Source organism: Diceros bicornis, chromosome 8 (assembly GCF_020826845.1).
Source record: "Diceros bicornis minor isolate mBicDic1 chromosome 8, mDicBic1.mat.cur, whole genome shotgun sequence".
Taxonomy (NCBI): domain Eukaryota; kingdom Metazoa; phylum Chordata; class Mammalia; order Perissodactyla; family Rhinocerotidae; genus Diceros; species Diceros bicornis.
This window is the reverse complement of record NC_080747.1, coordinates 72,927,136-72,951,008: the sequence shown is the minus strand read 5'-3', so window position 1 is coordinate 72,951,008 and position 23,873 is coordinate 72,927,136. Positions and strand designations below refer to the sequence as shown.

The following is a 23,873-nucleotide window of genomic DNA, read 5'->3' as shown; positions in this document are numbered from 1 at the left end:
ATAAACTTTGCTCTCTAGTAATTCAGGTAGAAAATAAATAAAAAGAGCCCCTGTGCCTCTGCTGGTTTATCCTGTGTGCGGTTCTCCTACCGTGGAGGGTACGCATTGCAGCTGGTCCCTCTAAAGCCGGAGGGTGACTCTTTACAGACTCACTAAAAGCAGATGTTATGCTCAGCCAGTTATATAGTATTTGCATGTCTCCTTTTCTACTAATAAAATTGTTTGGATATAATCTCCTTAGAAAGACTACCCTGTTTTCATATTTCGGTCCTTATAATGATAAATTAAATAGTTTTCTTGATATTCTCTCACAACTCAATGCCAGATTTCTTTTTAAAAAAATGTTATGGGCCTTCGAATTATATTCTGTGTAAAGAGCAAGCTATTTCATGACTGAATATACTTAAAATTTTTTAGCTCAAGATCCTCTCTTCCATGCTTTATAGGATGGAATTCTGGAGCCCCAACTAAGTATTTTTTCAGACGTTTAAGCTAAACCAAAACTGCCACTGAGGACAGTCTGGCTGCTGCTCTAGGTCATCCTCAATCATGTGGATCAACAGTGGCCCTCGGGTGGAAGAACACCACTTAAGCTCTTTCATTTTTATAACAAATTATCAACTTGTAGACTTATCTGGTGTCTAAAGCTCTGAGATTACTTATTTTTTCAGTTAGCAAACCAGTATATCTGCATACCAAATATTTATGAAAAACTTCTATCTAAAGTTGATGACTGCCAGAACCTTTTGCTTGTGTCAAAAGCCCAGTGTAGACAATTCATATTTGAGAGAGACTCCAAAGGACCTTCAGCGATCACTCTTTCTTGTTGTCATGTTAAACTTATCTCTGATTGCAACAACTCATCTTGCCTTAACTGAGATTTCCAGTATAATTATCTCCACTTGGCTATATTCCTTGACTTTTGATCTTTTATTCTTATCTCAGTGGGCCAGTAATATATGTATTTTTTATTTTAATTATCTTAGGTGTGTTTTGGGAATAGATGTGAATTGCAAGCAAAAATTTTAGGAAAGGATTCGTTTTATTTAGCATTAACTAGAAATCCCTTTACTCGAATGCTCCCTATTGAAAAATCTTCTATAATATAAATGCATATATTTCTAGTTCATAATTGAATATTTTGTTATTTGATGAGTTATATTAGATCAATCCATCAATCGTTTTTTAGTACCTTCTACTTAGACACTGGATGATACCAAGAAATAAAAGATTCAATGTTCTGATTTCAAGGAGTGTGTGATCTAACTGAGGAGGCAGAATGTGTGTGGTGTACATTCTACGGTACTTCAAATGAGTGATAAGAACATCCAGTCAGTGGTAACAAGGAGAGAGAGAGGTCAGTCTGGATTATGGTAGTCAGAGAACACTCTGTGGAAAAAGTAACATTGGGGTACATAAGATTAATTTGGATGGAGAGAAAAATCTTCTAGGCAAGGAAAGAGCATGAGCAAAAACACTGTCAGTTAGACAGAGATGTCTGACAGAGCTGTCCGTAGCTGTAGGAGATTAGTAAAAGATATATTTTAAATAGTAGGCTGAGACTAGATGGTAGAGGGTCTGGAATGTTAGGCTAAGGAATTAATATTTATCTGTAAGCAGCAAATTTTTGAAGAAAAAAGTCGTATGATGGAAGCAATATGTTAGGCAGTGCTGTGTAAGATGGTTGGATAGGAAGATGCTGGGTGCGGGGAGAACGCTAGAAGACTAGCAGAAATCTAGGTCTTGGTCCTGAGGACCTGTATCTGGTAAATAGTTGGCAGTGGAATTTTTTAATTGTGGTAAAGTATATACAACGTAAAATTTACCATTTTAACCATGTTTAAATGTACAATTCAGTGACATTAAGTACATTCATTGTGTTGTACAACCATCACCACTATCCATTTCCAGAACTTGCTTATCATCTTAAACAGAAACTGGCAATGAAATTTTAAAGGAAGGTTACCAGACATTAGAAAGAAAACATGAACAGGACATGATGGCCAGTAATTAGATAAGGAGGGTAAGACAGGAGTCAAGGATAACCCTAAGGTTTTGAGTTTAGGTGACTTGAGAAACAGTGCGTTAGGGAGGAGTTCTGTGGTGGCCTGACTCTGATGCCCATACCTTTGGTGAGATGCCCATACCCCGCAGAACCAAAGGGACCACAGGGGCTGAGGGCACTTGTCAGACTGTTGGAAGTGGAAACCAAGACGGAAATTAGGAAGGCAGTTTTAGGGCAAGGTTGAAGTAGCACCAGGGAGAGCTCCCTGCAAACTGTGCTTTGACACGGCCTGTTGTTCTTCTGTCTTCAGTCATGCAGAATCTTTTCCATCTGTAGCTAGGATGGGGCCTTTACATTTTAGAATACTTCAGCTTGTCAGATGAGATCTTTTGTCCTGAAAGGAAGAAGCACAGTCTTCAACTTTCCCGGAACTTGCTGTGACTAATTCTTTTTCCCTACCTCCAGGTGCATTTGGGACTCAGCCCAAAGACTCAGAAGCTATTAACTTGGTAGGATGTAATGATCTCTTTGGGGGGGCTTTATTAGTTGTCTGTCCCAGAAGTAATCCAGCTGTTTTTATTGAAGAAAAAAGAGAGATCCTGATGTGGTGTCTTGACAATGGTCCAGTCATAAAAATAGTAGAAGTCAAGAGGGGAAGATTATTGTGGGACCTTGATGAGGAGTTCATTTTAAATAGATGAGTAAAATGAATGTCAGTGCTTAGGAGACTCATCAGTGTTCACACTTAGCATGCTGAGCATTAGTTATGTTTGGACAATTATAGCTGTACACAGATGGCAGTAAGCTAATTTTTTATACCTTGCATCATGATTTAAGTGCCTATTCTATGCTGAGATTTGCCTAGATTCTTTACATATGTGTGGCTTCTAAACCCCATTATAGCTACTCCTACAAATATTTCAAATAAATAAGGAAAGTGAAGCTCAGTGAGGCTAAGTTACTTACCAAAGAGTAAGCAGCTAGAATGTGCAGAGCTGGGATCTGCTTCCCTCTGAAGCCCAAGCTTTTTCCATCATACTGTGTGTATTAGTCACCTTGGACTGCCATAAAAGAATAGCACAGACTGGGAGGCTTAACAACAGAAATTTATTTTCTCACAGTTTTGGAGGCTGAAAGTCCAAGATCAAGGTACTGGCGGGGGTGGTTTCTGGTGAGGCTTCTCTCCTTGGCTTGCAAATGACGCCTTCTCACTGTGACCTCATGAGGCCTTTCCTCTCTGTGCGTGCTCTCCTGGTGCCTCCTCGCCTTCTTTTTTTTTATTGTGTGTGTGATAAGAACTGATAGGATTTACTCTCTTAACTTGTTATCTATCATACAGCAGTGTTAGCTGTAGTCATCATGGTGTACATTACATCCCTAGTACTTATTTATCTCATAACTGAAGTTTCTACCTTTTGACACTTCTTCCCGTTGCCCCTCGTCCCGCCTTCCACCTCAGGTAGCCACAAGTTGGATCTCTTTTTCTATGAGTTTCGTTTTTTTGTTGTTTTATTTTTAGATTCCGCATATAAGTGAGATCATGCAGTATTTGTCTGATTTATTTCACTTAGCGTAAGGCCTTCAAAGTCCCTCCATGTTGTCGCAAATGGTAGGATTGACTCATTTTTTATGGCTGAATAGTATTCTGTTGTGTGTATATATATATATATATATATATATATATATATATACACACACCATGTTTTCTTTATCCATTCATCTATTGATGGACACTTACATTGTTTCATGTCTTTACTATTGTAAAATAATGCTGCTGTGGACATGGGGCTGCAGATATCTTTTCAAGTTAGTGTTTTTGTTTCCTTTGAATATATTCCCAGAAGTGGAATTGTTGGATCATACGGTAGTTCTATTTTTAATTTTTTGAGGATCCTCCATAGTGTTTTTATATCTTCTTTGGAGAAATGTCTATTCAGATTCTTTGCCCATTTTTTAATTGTTATTTGGTTTTTTTGCTATTGAGTTGTATCAGCTCTTCATATATTTTGGATATTAACCCCTTATCAGATTTATGATTTACAAATATTTTTTTCCCAATTTGTAGGTTGTCTTTTCACTTTGTTGGTAATTTCTTTTGCCATGCAGAAGCTTTTTAGTTTAATGTAGTCTCACTTGTTTGTTTTTTATTTTGTTGCTTGTGCTTTAGGTGTCATATCCAAAAAAGTCATTACTAAGACCCATGTCAGGAGCTTTATTTCTATGTTTTCTTCTAGGAGTTTCATGGTTTCAGGTCATTTGTCTTTAATCCATTTTTAGTTAATTTTTGTGAGTGGTGTAAGATATGAGTCCAGTTTCATTCTTTTACATGTGTTTATCTAATTATCCCAGCACTATTTATTGAAGAGACTGTCTTTTCTCTGCTGAGTCTTCTTGGCTCATTTGTCAAATATTAGTGGACCATAGATGCTTTGGGTTTTTTCTGGACTCTCAATTCTGTCCTATTGGTCTGTTTGTTTTTATGCCAGTATTGTATTGTTTTGATAACTATAAGTTTATAGTATAGCTTGAAATGAGGAAGGGTGATGCCTCCTGCTTTGTTCTTTCTCAGGGTTTCTTTGGCTATTTGGGATCTTTTTGGTTCCATATAAATTTGTGTGTTTTTCTACTTCTATTAAAAAAAAAAAAAAAAGCCATTGGAATCTTGATAGGGATTGCGTTAAATCCATAGATGGCTTTTGGTGGTGTTGATATTTTAACAATATTAATTCTTCCAATCCATGAACACAGGATACCTTTCCATTTATTTGTGTCTTCTTTGATTTCTTCCTCACTGTCTTGTAGTTTTCACAGCAGAGATCTTTCACCTCCTTAGTTAAATTTATTTCTAAAATATTTTATTGTTTTTGATGCTAATATAGATGGGATTGATTTCTTTTTTAGAAAACTTTTTGTTGGTTTATAGAAATGCTACTGATTTTTGTATGTTAATTTTGTGTCCTGCAACTTTACTGAATTGATTTAGTTCTGACAGATTTTTGGTTGAGTCTTTAGGATTTTCTATATATAAAATCATGTCATCTGCAAACAGAGATGATTTTACTTCTTCCTTTCCAATTATGATACCTTTTATTTCTTCTTGTTGCCTGATTACTCTGTCTGGGATATCTAGTACTATGTTGAAGGGAGAGATGAGAGTAGGCGTCCTTGTTTTGTTCTTAGAGGAAAAGCTTTCAGTGTTTCACCATTGAGTATAATGTTAGCTGTGGGCTTGCCGTATATGGCCTTTGTTATGTTGAGATGTTTCTTCTATGCCTAGTTTAAGAGTTCTTATCATGAATGGATGTTGAATTTTTTCAAATGCTTTTTATGCATCTGTTCCGATGATCATATGATTTTCTTTCATTCTTTTAATGTGATGTGTCACATTGATTTGCATATGTTGGACCATCCTTGCATCCCAGGGATAAATCCACTTGATCATGGTGTATGATCTTTTTAATGTACTGCCAAATTTGGTTTGCTAGTATTTTATTGAGAGTTTTTGCATCTATATTCATCAGGGATATTGGCCTGTGGTTTCTTTTCTAGTAGTGTCCTTTTCTGGTTTTGGTATCAGGATAGTGCTGGCCTCATAAAATGAGTTTGGGAGTGTTCTCTCCTTTTTGATTTTTTGGAAGAGTTGGAGAAGGATTGGTGTTAATTCTTCTTTAAATGTTTCGTAAAATTGACCAGTGAAGCCATACTGGTCCTGGACTTTTTTCACTGGGAGATTTTTGATTACTGGTTCAATCTTCTTACTGGTAATTGGTCTATTCAGATTTTCTATTTCTTCCTGATTCAATCTTGGTAAGTTCAGTGTTTATAAGAGTATTTCCATTTCTTCTAGGTTGTCCAGTGTGTTGGCATAAGTAGCCTTTTATGATCCTTTGAATTTCTGTGGTAACAATTGTAATGTCTCCTTTTTCGTTTATAATTTTGTTGATTTGGGTCCTCTCTGTTTTTTCCTTGGTTAATTTAGCTAAGAGTTTGTCAATTTTGTTTATCTTTTCAAAGAACCAGCTCACAGTTTGGTTAATCTTTTCTATTGTTTTTCTGTTCTCTATTTCATTTATTTTTGCCCTAATCTTTATCATTTCCTTTCTTCTGCTAACTTTGGGCTCAGTTTGTTCTTTTTCTAGTTCCTTAAGGCATAGAGTTAGGTTGTTTATTTGTGATCTTTCTTCTTAATGTAGGCATTTATTACTATGAACTTCCCTCTGTGGGATACAACAAAAGCAGTTCTAAATTCTGGTATGTTGTGTTTCCATTTTTGTTTGTCTCAAGAAACTTTTATTTCCCCTTTAATTTTGTTTTCAATCCATTGGTTGTTCAGGAGAGTGTTTTATTTCCGTGTGTTCATGAATTTTCCAGTTTTTCTCTTGTTACTGATTTCTAGTTTCGTGCCATTGTGGTCAGAAAAGATACTTGGTATGATTTCAGTCTTTCTGAATTTGCTAAAACTTGTTTTGTGGCCTAACATATGGTCTGTTCTAGAAAATGTTCCATGTGCAGTTGAGAAGAATGTGTATTCTGCTGTTGTTGGATATAGTGTTGTTCAATTTGCTGTTTTCTTATTGATGCTCTGTCTGGATGATCTGTCCATTGTTGAGACTGGGGTATTAAAGCCCCCAACTATTATTCTTATTACTATTTATTTCAATTTTTTACCTCTGTTAGTTTTTCCTTTATATATTTAGGTCCTCCAGTGTTGGGCACATAAATATTTACAATTATTGTATCTTAGTGTATTGACCACTTTATCATTGTATAATGACCTTCTTTGTCTCTTTTTACCATTTTTAGTTTAAAGTCTATTTTATCTGATATAAGTATAGCTATTCCTGCTTTTTTTTTGGTTACCATTTGCTTGAAATGTCTTTTTCTGTCCCTTCACTCTCAGTCTGTGTGTGTCTTTAAGGCTAAAGTGAGTCTCTTATAGGCAGCATATTATTGGATCTTGTCTTTTTATCCATTCAGCCATTCAATGACTTTTAATTGGGGAATTCAATACATTTACATTTAAAATAATTATTGATAGGTGAGGACTTACTGTTGCCATTTTGTTAACAGTTTTTTGGTTGTTTTGTAGATCTGTTGTTCCTTGCTTCTTATGCTGCTGTCTTTTTTTGTGTTTTGATGTCTTTTGGTATCAGTATGCTTTTATTTCTTTATTGTGTTCTTTTGTGTAATTACTATAGGATTTTCCCTTATGGTTATCATGAGGCTTACGTAAAATATCTTAAACTTATAACACCCTATTTTAAATTGATAATAACTTCAATAGAATTCATAAACTTTACACTTTTATGTCTCTCCCTCACATTTTAGGTTATTGCTGTTACAGTTTACATGTTTTTTTAATATTGTGTAATAACAGATTATTGTAGTTATGGTTATTTTTACTATGCTTTTTTTTTTTTTTTAACTTTAGAGTTGTGAGTGAATTATTGCACCACTATTATGGTATTGCAGAATCTAGCTATGACTATTTACCATTACCAGTGAGATTTACCCTACCTTTTTATGTTTTTATGGTGTTAATTAGTGTTCTTTTACTTCCACTCAAAGAACTCCTTTTAGCATTTCTTCTAAGGCAGATGTGCTAATGAACTCCCTCAGCTTTTGTTTGGGAAAGTCTTTATGCCTCCTTCATTTCTGAAGGAGAACTTTGCTGGGTATAGAATTCTTTATTAACTGTTATTTTCTTTCAATATTTTGAATATGTCATCCCATTCTCTCCTGGCCTGAAAAGTTTCTGTTGAAAAATTCTCTGATAGTCTTATAGGGATACCCTTGTAATGTGTCTCTTTTTTTCTTGCTGTTCTTAAACTTCTTTGTCTTTGATTTTGACTATTTAATTAACATTTGTCTTGATGTATCCCTATTTGAGTTCAACCTATTTGGGGTTCTTTGGGCCTCATGGATCTGGATGTCCATTTCTCTCCCCAAGTTCAGGAAGTTTGCAGCCATTATTTGTTTTAATATTCTTTCTGTCCCTTTTTCTTTCTCTTCTTCTGGAATTCCTATACAGCGAATATTGTTTCTTTTCATTGTGTTGCATAATTCCCATAGGCATTCTTCACTCTTTTTCATTCTTTTTTCTTTTTGCTCCTCTGACTGGGTAGTTTCCAATGTCTTATACTCCAGGTTACTGATTCTTTCTTCTGTGTGATTGAGTCTGCTTTTCAAACCCACTGTTGAATTCTTCAGTTCAGTTATTGTATTTTTCAACTCTAGGATTTCTGTTTTGTTCATAGATCTCCATTTCTTTAGGGTCAGCTGTTGGAGCTTGATTAGTTTCCTTTGGTGGTGTCATATTTACCTGATTTTTTATGATCCTTGATTCTTTACATTGGTATCTGTGCAATTGAGTAATTAGGCTCCTCTCCTAGACTTGACAAGTTTGCTTTGGCAGAGACAATTCTTCACCAGTCAGCTCAGTTTGGGTTTCTGGGTGTGTGTGCTTGTAATGTCCTTAGGCAGGTGGGGCCTGGTATTATGGTCTGTTTTTGGGTGAGGCAACTGTTCCAGCTCTGAGGACAGGGATGAGGGGTGTGTGCCGCTAGCTGAGAACAGTTGGATAGGACTGCTGGCTTGGTTCCCTACCCAGGTGAGGCTGTAGGATGAGCTCGGTGCTTGCCTGGATTCTCTGATCAGGCTTACTAGATGGTCAGGACTGGGTACTGTATTCAGTAGTAGGTGGGGCTATGAATTAGCTTCCCTGCATGTTCCCCAGCAGGATGGGACCCAGTGCCTTTACATCTCGTTGTTTGGGACCTGCATTAGCCCAGAGTGTGCACTGAATTCCCTGGTCAGGTGAGGCCACTGGTTTTGCTCTGCAGGCAGGGGAAGCCACAGGCTATGATCTCTGTTCAAGTTCCGCTCTACGTAGGGCTGTTGAATAGGCTTCGAAGCTTCCTGTGTGCTCTGTTTAGGTTCCGTGGTTGCAAGGCTGTATTCAGTGATGAGTGGGACTATAAATTAAGTTCCCTCCCCGGGGGGAATTGGAGAAGCAGCTCTAAAGCCAGTACAGCTCTGTTTGTTGTCTTAACTCAAGCCTACTTGCACCCCAACTTCCCTGGCCAAACAAGGCCATTAGTTTTGTTCTGCGGACTATGAGCTCTGCCCGCCCACCTCTCAGATCGAGTGCTGTCGGGCTACACAGCTTCCGGGAGTTGTATCCAGCCCTTCTGGTAAGATAGGGCCAGAAGACGCTCTTCACAGTAGGTGGGGCTATGTTTCAGCTCCATTGCCTGGCCACTCTCAATTTTCTAAGCAGGCTGTCTGGTTGGGAGGGGCTGGGAGCTACCCTCAGCCTTGGCTATGAATTAATCCCCCTGCCTGAGGCACAGGAACACTCCGCACCCAATACTGGCTTTGCTGTGGGGGTGGTCAGCTCTGCCTGCCTGCTTCTCAGCTTGAGTGCTGCTGGGCCACACTGCTTCCAGGAGTTGTCACCAGTCCTTCCTGTCAGATGGGTTCGGAAGGCACTCTCCACAGTGGATGGGGCTGTGACTCTGCCTCTTGCATGGGAGAGGGCAAACAAGGCTATGGGGCAGACAGAATTCCTCCTCTGAGGATGCGAATCAGGCAGATCTGCATCCCGCTGAGTTCCCTGGTCAGAGTGCGCCTACAACTTAGCTCTGCAGATGAGCAGGGCCGCTGGTTGGAATTACTACTTAGGCGCTGCAGGTATGAACTTGGTCTGCCAAGATCTGTGTGCTGGTATTTGCACGCCCCTCCCCACTTCTCCGACCCAGTCAGATTCCCAGTGCAATCCCTGTGGTGCGAGATCAGAGTACAGGCTCCTGTAAAGCGACCCACAATTCTGTGGGGTGGGCTGGTTGTCGCTGCCGAGTTCTTTTCCCACTGGAGGAACCGGGGGTTCTGGGGAGACCTCTCCGCGTGGTGCTGTGCTGGCCTGGGGGAGGGCAATGCAGTCGGTGTGTAGCTGCTTCCCTTACCCTTCTGATGCCTGCCTTGGTCTCTGTCGTGCAGGGGGTGTTTCAGCCTCACCTTCGTGTCTTAGGATTCCCTCAGTGGCGTCTTGTTCTTGAATAGTTGTTCGTTCTTCTTGTGAGGAGGAGCGAAGTCAGGAACAACCTCTGTTTCCATCTTGGTTATGTCACTCTCCTCTTCCCGTTGTTATAAGGACCCCAGTTCTACTGGATTACAGCCCCACCTTGATGACCTCATGTAACCTCACTTACTTCCTTGAAGTTCCTATCTCCAGATAACAGCCACATTGGGGGCTAGGGCTTCAACATGTGAATTTTGTGGGGACAAAATTCAGTTCATAACACTGTGCTTTTAAAAATTTATCACAACTTGATAAGTGTATGAGTAAAAATTAATGAGTAAAATGCCTACAGTGGATGCTAATTAGGTGGTCTCTGGGCTAGAAATCATTATTACAGAATAGATATGGTTTTGTCTTGGGAATCTTATGACCTAGCAGAGTAAGGAGTGAGTTTCAAATAAATGATATGCTGTGGGGAAAAAAGCATTGCTGGGGTGTGTTTTCCTCATTTGTATAGATAATTTTTTGTATGTTTTTTGTTTGTATTTTAATATTGATTCTCTCTGAGAGTTTATTCGTTTTAGTGATAATAATAATAGGTGGTGCTATTAAGTGACTACTCACTGTTTAGTTTAATGCCTAGCCGATATTTTATTTATATAATCTCTCTTGATCCCAGCGCCAGCTCTAACGGGATGTAGACAGGATAATCTTCATTTTGAAGAAAGAAATTACAGCATGTGGCTTAGAGCATAGACTCAGGGACCATTCTGCCTAGTTTCAAATCTCAGTTTGCCATTTATTAGCTGGGCAAGTTACTTAACCTTTTTGTGCCTTAGTGTATTAGCTATCTATTGTACCATAACAATTACTCCAAAATTTAGTGGCTTAAAATTACAATAAACATTTGTTTTCTCTCAGTTTCTGTGGGTTAGGAATTCAGGTGTGGCTTAGCTGGGCAGAAGTGGTTCAGGGTCTGTCAGGAAGTTGTTGTCAAGAGTTGGCAAGGCTGCAATTATCTGAAGGCTTGACTGGGGCTAGAAGATCTGCTTCCAAGGTAGTTTCACTCACATAGCTGGCAATTTAGTGCTGGCTCCTGGTGAGAGGCCTCAGGGCCTTTCTCTATGGGCCTCTGCAGATGACTACTTGAGTGTTCTCATAACATGAAGCTGGCTTCCCCCAGAGGGAGCCGTTTGAAAGAGAGAGAAGCTATCCTTTTAATGACCTAGCCCCAGAAGTCAAAGATCATCATTTGTACCACATTCTGTTCATCAGGAGTGAGTCATCAAGCTGGCCTGTATTCAAGAGGGGCATTGGGCGCCATCTTTTGAAGGGAGAAGTGTCAGACTTTGTGGACATTTTAGAACCACTACACTTAGTTTCCCTGTTAAATGGAGAGCATACTAGTGTTTACTTCCTGAGCTTATTTTAGGTACTGAGTTTATCCATGTGAAGCACTTAGAACAATGCTAGTCATATAATAAATATTTAATAAATGTTAAGCCAGAGCTGCTCATCTGTAGCAGCCTGGAAGAATCACCTGGGAAGCATTGAAAAATCCCAGGGATAAAGTCCCATCTTACACCAATTAAATTGTCCTCTCTAGAGATGGGACACAGGCATCTGTATTTTTAATGCAGTCTTCCTTCCCCAAGCTTATGTTCCAGTTTATCCTCAGCCTTCCCCCCTGCCCTTTGTTTTCTTGGTTAGAAGATGGCAAACCATTTAGTGTGATTCCCTCAACTTTTTCATTTTCAAGCTTAAAATTTGTCTCTTTACCCTTTCTGTATCCTAACTTCCCTGTCTCTAAAAAAACAGAAAATTACAAAAGAGTTATGGGTGAATAAGTACACTAATCTGCCTAATAATTAAGAAGGAGGAAGGAAAAGGAAAAAAAAAATGGGTTTCAGTTTGGAATTAAGATGAAAATTTCAAAATTCTTACCCAAGTTAATTGAAACTGCTTGAACTTTTTTTTTTTTTTTTTGGTGAGGAAGATCAGCCCTGAGCTAACATCTATTGCCAATCCTCCTCCCATTTTTTTTTTTTCCCCTTTTTCTTCCCCAAGGCCCCAGTAGATAGTTGTATGTCCTAGTTGCACATCCTTCTAGTTGCTGTATGTGGGACACCGCCTCAGCATGACCGGACAAGCAGTGCATCGGTGTGTGCTCAGGATCCAAACCCTGGCCACCAGTAGTGGAGCGTGCACACTTAACCTCTAAGCCATGGGGCTGGCCCTTGCTTGAACTTTTGATTGTTGGTTGAGTTGGTAAAACACACAAGATGAACCAAACTTTCCATAAATTCATTTGGGAATATTTTTGAATTGGCTACCAGTTAAGAATTTTTAGTTTTTATATTTTATATAATTCAAGTGAAAGATTAAGCCTGCAAATATATATTGCACGTTATGTGTAGTACAGGACTCTTTTTTTATATGAAACTGATGATTGAAAAATTGCTTTTCAGTTACAGTCGTGTATCACTTAGCAACGGGGATACATTCTGAGAGATGCATTGTTGGGCGATTTTGTCGTTGTATAAAGATCATAGAGTATACTTACACAAACCTAGATGGTATAGCCCACTACACACCTAGGCTATATGGTACTAATCTCATGGGATCACCATCGAATTTGTGATCTGTTGTTGACCAAAACATCTTTATGCAGCACATGACTGTATTAAATCGAGGTGAAGACATTAGGTTTGATATTTTATTGCTCACATAGAAAATTAGGATAATGTCCTGCCAACAGTGAACTTACAGTTTTATTAGGGAAATATAACATGTACACAGAGAGCCAGGATACACAGAATAAAGTGGGGTTGAGAGGGAGGGATCCTTTCTAAGTGAGATGATCAGAAGTGTTTTATGGAAAAGGGTGGTAGTACTTGAGCTGGGCTTTGGAGGACTGGTAGAATTCCCATAGGTGGTGTGTACATCAGGGAGAGAAGAGTACATGAACAAAGGTGTTTGGAAAACACAGGTATGTGATTGCAACCGTGAGCATAGTATATGTGTTGTGGGGGAGTGGTTAATGTAATAGGATTTGGTGATCTTTCAGTAAACCTGTTAATCAAATCCTAAAGTGGCACATTCCTAAGTAATTTTATTACCCTCAATAAAATTTATCATCTTCATTGCCTTGAACATATTTTCCTTACTTTAATAATAGTTTTTTTTATTTTTAAAATTTTATTTATTTATTTATTTTTTGGTGAGGGAGATCAGCCCTGAGCTAACATCCATGCTAATCCTCCTCTTTTTGCTAAGACCGGCTCTGAGCTAACATCTATTGCCAATCCTTCCCCTTTTTTTCTTCCCCAAAGCCCCAGTAGATAGTTGTACATCATAGTTGCACATCCTTCTCGTTGCTGTATGTGGGACGCGGCCTCAGCATGGCGGGAGAAGCGGTGCGTTGGTGCATGCCTGGGATCCGAACCCGGGCTGCCAGTAGCGGAGCACGCGCACTTAACCACTGAGCCAGGGGGCCGGCCCTTCCTTACTTTAAAGAAATATTTTTATCAAACTAATGTGTGCATATGGTTTTATTATCAAATGAAATAAAATTGAAAGATTTATAAAGAAAACTCCTACACACCCTTTGGCAGCCCTCAATTCTTTCCCAGAGGAATTCAGTTTTCATTGTTTAGCTATTCTTTTGCCATTTGCTTCCATTTGATAATATACTTGTGTTATATTTTGATTTCTCGCTTTCAGACATTATCTCATTGCTTCTGCTTATGAAATGTGGAATTAGCTGTTATATTGTCACTTACTCCAAATGATTTCTTCCAATATTGTTATATCACAATTTTAGCTGAATTCATAATTAATGTTTGACTTGTTATGACTCTGTAAGGGTGTGTGTATGTGTGTGAGATGTATTGCCTGATATTAATATTTGTCTTATGTTTTCACTCACATAATTTTCTATCTGCAGTTTTTTTCAAACTACTCCAACAAAATCCACTGTTAACTATATTTCTTTTCAAAATTATCAAATAATATATCAATTCTTTATTTCTGGGGAGATTCCTCTTTGAGCCTTTTTCTTCTGCTCCCCCCTGGACTGGTTGTAGAGGTCGTCCTGAGCTTCCCTCACCAGTCTTCCTGGACCTGCTCTTTCCTGGAGTCTCTCTTCAATCCGTTGTGTTGGGCACTCAGTAAATCCCTTCAATCTGGAAAATACTGTCATTTGGTCTTGGAAATTTTCCTGTATTATCTTTCTTATATTGTTCCTTTAGGTGTCTTATCACTGTCTTTTAATTCTTTTTTCTACAAAATTTAATCGACTTTATTTTCCAACCTTGTTTGTTTTCTAAATTTTAGCTTTTATATTTTTAATATCCAAAATATTCATGCTGTTTCTTTTTTAAAACAGTCTATTGTTTTATAGCTTTCTATTCTTATTCCTATCTTTCTGAGAATACTAACATGGCTTTTTGGGTTTTTTTGGTTTTGTTTTTCCTATATTATTTCTGTTTATGGAACTGCTTTTTATATTTCTTTACTCAAACATATGATCCTTGGCTCTTGTGATTCAAGAATAACTTTTGGTATGTGGGTTTGGTGGGCTTGTCTACTGGTGGACTTCACTTTGGGAGGATTAGATAGAGGGATAGATAGAGGGAAAATCTAGCTGTTTCATTTGGGGACTCACAAACATCAGTATGTGGACGTATTTTTCTCGTCAGCCATTGAATTCCTCAAAAGCAGAACTGGGAGGGAGGTGGGAAGCGTACTAATGGGCAGACTTTCGTAGCAGATTTTCACTAAGCCTCACATTTTCAACTGTATTCCTCACCTTAGCTAACTTAGGTGTCCAAGAATCCATTGACGTTATCCAGAGACTAAGCCTCAGCAACTCTTGCTGGATGCCTTCGGGTGGGGCTCCCTGGAGCCTGACGGGCTTTCATCTGTCTGCTTTCAGTCACTTGCATTCACTTCCAAGTCTTTGCAATCTCATCTACTTCTGTCTTTTCTGCTGTTCTTTTTTTTGCCCTTAGGTGTCTTCCTTTTTAAACATTATTTTACTGTCATTTCAGTGGAGTGTTGGGAAGAAGATATGATCAATCTATTTCTTTAAATGGACATTCCCTTTTGCCTTCTCCCGCCATTCTTGGTTTTAAATGGAACAGAATTTTATAATAGCAGCTGTGCAAAACAATGTGAGAATTAAGTGCTTGTGAATTTTAGCTTATGAGTATTTGATAATTTAGACAACTGTTTTTCTTAAGAAAGCCACCCTAATAATAGAGCCATTTTAATCAGTAAATGCCTAATTATAAAGAAACCTAATTTAATAAGCTGACTTGCACTTGAGATTTGAGTTCTCTTTTTCTCCATTATGTGAGGAATTCACTAGGTAAGTTTGAGTCAAGCCTGTCTTATCCATTCTGTATGTTATAATGCTACTTGCATTGTTGGAGGTTAGCTGAGTGGTTTTGCCTTGCAAATTTTAAGTACTGTGAAGATGTTGGCTAATTATAATACTAGTTACTAACTCATCACTACTTGGATAGTTGGAACTCCATAGAAAGCATATGACATATTTCCTTCCCTAGATTAATTCCTTCTTACTGAGAAGTTCCTTTTCTTTTGAAATTATTCAACTCGTACCAATTTCTTTTTCTATGAAAAACAGAGTCGTTATATTAAACTCCAAATTTAATCCCTTTCTGTTTTCAGTCTGTGCCTTTTAGGTTTGCAATAAGCAGTGCCAAATATATAAATTATTCTTTTTTCTGGGTGAAGACCTAAACTCAGAGCAGAATTAAAGGGTTACCATCTGCATATCTGCTTAGGGTCCCAGTCATTCAGATGTGTGAAATCGTCACTGAAATAAATTGGAAATGTGGTCCCGGGAAACCCAGGTTTCTGCACATGACTCTGTACATTTTGATGGTGTCCCAGTTTGTTCTGCTTCCATCCAGATCCATGTGACAGGAAAAACCTTATTTGTATTTATAATCCTCCATGACTGTAAGATTGTAGATCCTGATAACTAGAGGATTTTGTTTGCTGAGTACATCTGTGTCTTTTATTTCCCTTATACTGGCCTTTGACATTGAGATAGTAGTAAGTAGCCCCTGGGATTATGCAGACTTGGAAAGAGACGTCATGACTGTGCTAAGTGATTGTGCATTAGAACAACTGGTCTTGAAGTGTGTGTGTGTGTATGTGTGTGTGTCAATTTTGTTTAAATCTTTCATCTACTGTACTGTTGTCCTTTTAGCTGTTCTCTTTATCCTTGACACTTATACCTTTTAAAAATTATTCTATTGTCATTTTAGTGAGGCATTAGGAGGAAAAGCAGATAAACTCATCTTTAACTGCAAGTTCTCTTTCTTTTTCCCCACCTTGATTTTAAAGTCAACAGAATTTCCTTATAACAGCTTTATTGAGATACAATTTATACACCATAAAATTGACCTTTTAAAGTGTACAGTTCAGTGGTTTTTAGTATATTCCGAGTGCAACTATCACCACTGTCTGGTTTTGGAACATTTTTATCACTCCAGAAAGAAACTCCAAGCCCATTAGGAGACACTCCCCATTCCTTCCTCCTCTCCCCCCTCCCCTCCTCCCAGCCCTAGGCAAACAGTAATCTACTTTCTATCTATATAAATTTGCATATTATGGACATTTCATATAAATGGAATTTGCTACTTAGCATAAGTTTCAAGGTTCATCTGTGTTGCAACATGTATCAGTACTTCATTCCTTTTTATGGCTGGTTAATATTCTATTGTATGACTGTACCACATTTTATTTATCCATTCGTCCATTGATGGACATTCACCTTGTGGTTATTATGAATAATGCTGTTATGAACATTTATGTACAAGTTTTTGTGTGGACATATGTTTTCATTTCTTTTCGATATCTACCTAGGAGTGAAATTGCTGGGTCAAATAGTGACTTTATGCTAAACATTTTAAAGAACAATTTTCCAAAGTAGTTGTGCTATTTTACATTCCCATCAGCAATGAATGAAGGTTTTAATTTCTCCACCTCCTCACTAGCACCTGTTATTGTCTGTGTTTCTTATTTTAGACATCCTCTTGATACAGGCAATAGAATTTTGTAATAGCAGAAAGATTATGGGCTTGAAGAGGAAAAAGAGAGAGGAGATCCAGCCACTGCAAGGCCAAGAAGATAATGTCTGTTGGGGATTTTTGGAATGAACTCTTGTGAACTGAGTGAAATCCTCAGTAAATTCTGCATTTTTCACTAATGCTTTTGTGTGAGGAGCATCTTATTTGAGTTGATCTGGAAGAGGAAAAGGGAGAACAGCCAACTAACGAGTTACAAAAAAAAACAAGTATACAACTTGTGTTAGTAGAAAAACAACTCCCATAAAGTAAATATTGAAAATTTGTTTAAAGAATTTCAATTTGAAGGGGCGCCAAATGATTAGCCTGCTAGCCACCTACGTCTCTGCCTTAACTCTGTTAAGCAATGTTCTGAACACCTACTTTGCTGAACCCATGGACGTAATCAACCTTTACACTGAGTTCATACATAAACAATTTGAAGACATAAGGGAGAAGGAGGAGACATCCAAAGTAGGCTCAAAAACTCTGGACTTGACGGTTTAACTCGTAGGACACCCAGTCAGTCCACTCACAGCTGAGCAGTAGGGTCAGCTGGATGGGTATCTTGGGGGCTTGGGGAGGGGTAGTGGTGATAGAATTTCCACTGCAGCAATACACTCACTGTACTTTGCCCATTTAATATAGCACTAAGTTTATGGAAAAAGCCAAGTTTTATTATTAGCTGGTTCTATTGCCAATATTGTTCAAGATTAGCATATTATATTGTGGGAGGCTCCTTGTCCTGTGTGCTGTGATTGTTTTTCCTATTCTCGCATGTATGGACATTCCCACACAAACAAGTTCTTCAGCTGTTAAATGCTTGTGTCTAACATAGAGCCCAGATGTGAGCGCCCAGTTTTGAAATTTAGCTAGACTATTTTGTGTTTCCTATGTTTTTATCTCTGCCACCTGTCCTCACTGATAAGCATTCAGCACTCAGTAAATTCCCACGGAATAGATTTGCTGACCTACTCTGTAGGTGTCGACAGGAGTTACTTTTTGTTCTAGGACTGAAATGGAAAGGATCACCTAGTTCATTGTTCTTCCTGCAAGCCTATCTTTTGCTTTTGCTTTTGCTTTGACATGCAGGTTCCTCCTGGGAGCAGGAGTATCAGGGTAGATGTTGGCTAATTTGGCAATAAACACATCTCTGCATCTTGCAGAATCTAATCAGAATGATAAGATTTATAGTTTCATTTATCTAAGAATAGACTCTAATTTATTACTTTCTATTAGTCACTTTATCATCCTGCACTTTGAAAAATTTGTGTGAGACCTTTGAGACCTTTGTCATGGGCAAGGGATGTGGGAGAGCTGTTAAAATAGAACCCCTCCTTTTACATAGAAAAATACCAGTTCCGTTAACCATAGATGTAATTATGTTGTCTACAGGGGCTTCTCGTTGCTCTCACGAAGTGATTCTGCTCCTGGGGCATGGAGTGTAGCGGGAAAACCCAGTTTAATCCAGGGTAGCTGGCATTCTATGATTATTTTTTCCCATTCTTTGCAAACACATGTTTATGAAGAAATATAATTCACGTCTTGGGTTCGTGTATTTTATAAAGCATTTTGTGCCCAGACAGTCTTGTAGGCTTTTCTTAAAATGTTCTGCCACATACGCCCCAGGACCTAAGAAGCTGTGATTTATCGTAAATGGATTAAGGCTCCCACTCCCCACCTCATACCAATTTTGCTTGTTTGTTGATTCAGGAAACATTTCTTAAATATTTACATGTACAAGACAGCGTGCTAGGTGCTCTGTAATAATGAGGATAACAGCAGCTAACTTTCTTAGAGCCCACTGATCAAATTACGTGCTGTGAGCTCAGACTGCCCGGATTTGAATTGCAGCTTGGCTACTTGGTAGCTGTGTGAACATGGACAAGTTAATTAATCTCTCTGATTCAGTCTAGTCATCTCTACCTGGGGATATATTAGATTCCTATTGCAGCTGTGACAGATTACCACAAACGTAGTGGCTTAAAACAACACAAATTTATTATCTCAGTTTTCTGTGAGAAGTGCGTAGACTCAGCTGGTTTCTCTACTGCCGGTCTCACAAGGCCAAAATCAGGATGTCAGTCAGCCTGGGTTCCTGTCTGATGGCTCTGGAGGAGCAACTGTTTCCAGGCTCATTCAGGTCACTGGCAGTTTTCGGTTCCATGTGGTTGTAAGGCTGAGGTCTCTATTTTCCTTGCTGGCTTCACAGCTTCTAGAGGCCGTCCGCATTCTCAGGCTTGTGACCTCTCTTCATCTTAAGACTTAGCAACAGTTCATTGTTCTGTTTAATAGATTAGCACGTTTTCATAAATGCTTTGGGGGGCTTAATGAGGAAATAAAAAGCTACTTCAATAAATCTGGCGCCGTGAAGCTAAATATTTTGGTTCTTTTAGAGGCTGACCTTCTCGTGGCTCTGAGATATATCATGGTAGAGATTAGCATTTTGCTAATTGTTTTATTTTTTTTTCCTTGAGGCTAAGATTGTAAGTACAGTATAACTTCATGGCCCTTGAAAAGTCGAAGCACGTGACAAGCACAAGGATAAATGTCCAGATTAGAGTGAGGTGCCGTCCCGTGATGCCGGTCTAGCTTTGCTGATTATGATCATAATCTTTTTTTAATGAGAGCAAATCCTTGTCACAGGGTTCAATGTTTGCTACTTAACCTGGAACGGAAGTTTTTATGGTACAGTCTCCTTTAAGTGCTGAGTAGTTCTACCTGTACACTACGTGTATGTGTGAGTTTTAGCTTGAGAAATGGGTCAAATTTAGCCAATGACAGATGCAATCTTTCAAGAAACTTGAATAATTTAAAGTGGCACTTTTGTCTAATGGAGACATTTAGTTCTTGTCCTAGGAGAAGATCAATGTTAAGGAAAATGATGACTATTTCAATTATTAACCACTATTCCATCAACAAAGCTTTCTTAAATCTTTTTGGACTCATGAATTATAACATATTTTTCTAATTTTTATTCCAATTGAAATCTAGAAATAACTGCAAGTTTAAAACGGGTAAAATATTTTAATACATCTACAGAGGTGCATTTCACTTGTATTTCTGAGACCCTTCTGTGGAATTTCATTGCTGAGGATCCTTATCCCCCAAAAACCAAATGACCCTTTTCTTTCATTTAGATACTCTGTAATCCAATTCCTACGCAACACGCTGACCCAGCTAGTTCTGTAAATGGACTAAATTATTCTGTGTTAAAGATATAAGAGATACATGTCTCTTTATTGCTATACTATTTTGTCTTACTATCTGTGGTTCTTAAAAGTGTGTCTTAAGTGTGTATTAATTTATTAAAACTCTTTCTTGATCACTTTTATATGCAAGGCATTGAAGGGATTTAACAGATGTTTAAAATTCAGGCTCCAACTCGGAAAGAGCTTACATTTGCCAGTTTGTGGATTTTTTACTTGAGATGCCTACAAACATCAAATCATTCTCACTGAGGCCCTCCTGACAATCATATTTATGATTGCAATCAACACCCCTCACACTGGCGGCACTCCCAATTCCCCCAGCCGTTACTGTATTTATTGTTGAATGTCTGGCCCACTAGGATATAAGCTCCATGGAGGCAGGGATTAGAATTGCGCCTAGCATAGAGTAGTCACTCAAATATTTGTTGGATGATTGGGTGAGTATTCTATATGTTTATTTTTCATGTATAAAACAAACAACTTTCATATGAAAAACAAGACACATTCAAACTATAGACAGAATCCACCCATGTCTTGCCATCTTATTACTGTCAACCTGTCCAGGCCAACTGGCCTGTCTCTTCTGGGACTGTCACAATAGTCCCCTAACTATAGTCTCCCTGCTTGTGCCTCCTACAGTCTAGATTCAGCACAGCAGCCAGGGTGGTCCTTTTAAGTCTCCCCACAGCTCAAAACCCTCACTTAGAAAAATAAGACTATGGCTTATAACAAGACTGTAGTGGTCCGCCCTGTCCCTCCCGTGCTGTCTGCTGACTTCACTTCCTGCCACTCTCCCACCTACTGCCACTTGACCACCACCCCCAGCCCCCCACCCCCGGCCCGAGGACCCCCTCAGGGCCTTAGCACTTGCTGTTTCCACTGTTTAGAATGCACTTCCCTTTCTCCTTCACTCTCTGCTCCATTGTCACCATATCAGAGAGGCCTTCCCTGACCTTAATAAGGCAAACGCATCAACTACCTTAGTCAGAGGCCTTCCCTGACATCCCCCACCCCTGCATCGCTCTGCTTTATTCCCCCTTATCCTGCTTTATATTTCTTCACAGCACTTATGTTACCACTTCACATAAATATTAATTTATTTATTGTCTGTCTCCCCTGATTATAATATAAGTTTATTAAAAGCGTGAAGTTTATTTTGTTCAGTGCTGTGTCCTTGGTATTAGGGCATGTCAGACACATAGGAAGCATGCGATAAATATCACACATGGTGTGCGATAAGTATATATTATGAATAAATGTGCACAAAAAATAGAAGCAGTGCTCTTATTTATAATGTGAGATGTTGAGGGAGCCATTGTAATTACCAGTATAAATGCAAGAACACGAATGAATAAAGCATTGTTATATTTAGATGTCTGTGAATCTAAAAATAATGCAAGCAATAATAAAGTAATCGTTATGAACTTTGTTTCTCATTAAGCATCAAAAGTCATATTCTTATTAGGCACATTCACACCCACACAACCCTGATCAGTGCTACTGTGGGCATTTTTCTGCAATCCCCTCTAAAGGTGTTCAGCAATTATTATTCTCACATGTAGGAAATCTTGTCTGTGGGATAGCTGCAGGCTGGCAATAATGGTGATATTTACATTTCTGGAAACAGTGCAAATTGCAGATTCTCAGTATTATGGTAGCACATAATTAGTATGAAAAAAGGTGAGAAGAAATTTCATGCTAATAAAATAAGATCTTAACTGCACTGTCAATAAATTTGAACAAAGATTCAGGAAGTAAATTATAAATATTTAAGGTTCAAATGTGGTGTGCTGCTGTTAAGGCCACTAAAGTAGAGGACGCTCACATACTCGCCCAGTAAGTGAACCAATGGATCCATCTTCCATCATAGGAAGCGGAAATGTTTTGGGGTAAGAGACAGATAGAACATTTATCCCTTCAGTTACTTTTGCTTTTTGAGAACATATTTAGTGATTCTTCCATTCATTCCATAAAGAATTTAATGTTATTTTCAGTCTGAGATTCTCTGACTGTATCTATCTCCCTTCCCATTATTTATTGGTTTTATTTCCTGGGAAGATTACTTCCAGTTTTTGAAATACGGTAAATAATGAAAGGGGTGCTTCTTGTTCAAAGATGTTACTGTCTTAAATTCATAGCTATTTTGAATATTTGTTTTTGTTTGATCTGGTGTCTTCACACATTGTCTGCCTTAGGGTTTGAGGTTTCCTTTCGGAGCCAGAAGGCCAGAGGCCCATTATCGAGGCTGTTGGAATGCTGTTGCTTGTTCCCTGAAATGCTGGGAATTAAACCACAATTTTAAACAGAGAGCACACGCCCATGAAAACATCCAGACTCACTTTGGATTAGTCACTGTGCAAAAGAAAAAAGGCAAAATAGGATTACATTTTCTCTTAGTTCATATTTATCTATCTTCATAATATAAAGATATGAGAGATGGTTAGTCTTCAATTAGTTTTTAATCACTCCAGACTTAATTATTTTTATTTCTTACATATTCCTACTAGTCAAGATCACAGTGCAGTGGAAAATGCCAACATAAGCAACATACCACATGTTTTTATGGATTATCAAAGTATTTGAATGATTTTTCTTTTTTGAAAGTAATTTAAATTAATATGAAAAACTTCTAATATCAAGAAATATGTTTTGCCCTAAACATTATGTAGTTTATTGCATCACATTTTTTGTGATCAGTAGGAAATAATTATTCTAATCATAAGTAGAATGCTCTCCAACACAATTCTAACAAAGATTAAATCCACACACTTTTGGCATCGCTATTTTTGACAACATCACTTATTAACATTCATAAAGGTGAAATGGGCTCCTATTAAAAAGCATTTCATTAAAACCTCAGTGCGCTCATAAAACCAAATTAATGAAGGTAAACTAAAAGTTATTTTATTTTGTTATTCAACAAATACTTACATAGCACTCACTATGTGTCAACCGCTCTGCTTTAAGTACTTTACAACTGTCAACTCATTTAATCCTCATCACACTCCGAAGAGATAGTTAATATTCCCATTGACAAACAAGGGGACAGTTTAGTAAAGAGTCTAAAGTCACACGGGTAACACGTGGCAGAAGCAGAATCCTAACTCAGGAGGTGACTCGGAGCCTGCGTTCTTTTCCTGTGCTCTTCGGCCACTCGGTTGCACTTTGTGTGACTTTCTGTGTGTTTTCTGTTTTTACTTGCTGCAATGGCATCATGTTACCCATGCATTTTGTAACACTGACTAATCTTCTTCCTTTGCATCTCATTTGCCTCACTTTTCTGTTTCTTACTCACTTGACTGGCTAAAGCAGCTGACCTCTGTAAATTAGAGAACCCAATGTGCATAATAACTAGATTAAGTTTTCATTCTCTTAGATGCCTGTCTAAAGGGTGGAATGTGATTATTTCCCTAAAGTATTTGCTATAAAGGTTTGTATTTCCTTTGATAGGAAGTAGTATACAAAATTACTTAAGATAGCAACTTTACTGTATTTAAATATTGACAAAATAAAGGAATCTTGGAGAATTGAGGGAA

At 38.2% G+C, this 23,873-nt stretch overlaps 1 protein-coding gene across 4 annotated transcripts in view; it reads left to right on the top strand.

The window, feature by feature from the left end:
- The window catches only part of FAM13A (family with sequence similarity 13 member A), a 317,773-nt gene that overhangs the window by 37,125 nt on the left and 256,775 nt on the right, over positions 1 to 23,873 (top strand). The gene's annotated exons all lie outside the window — the stretch shown is intronic.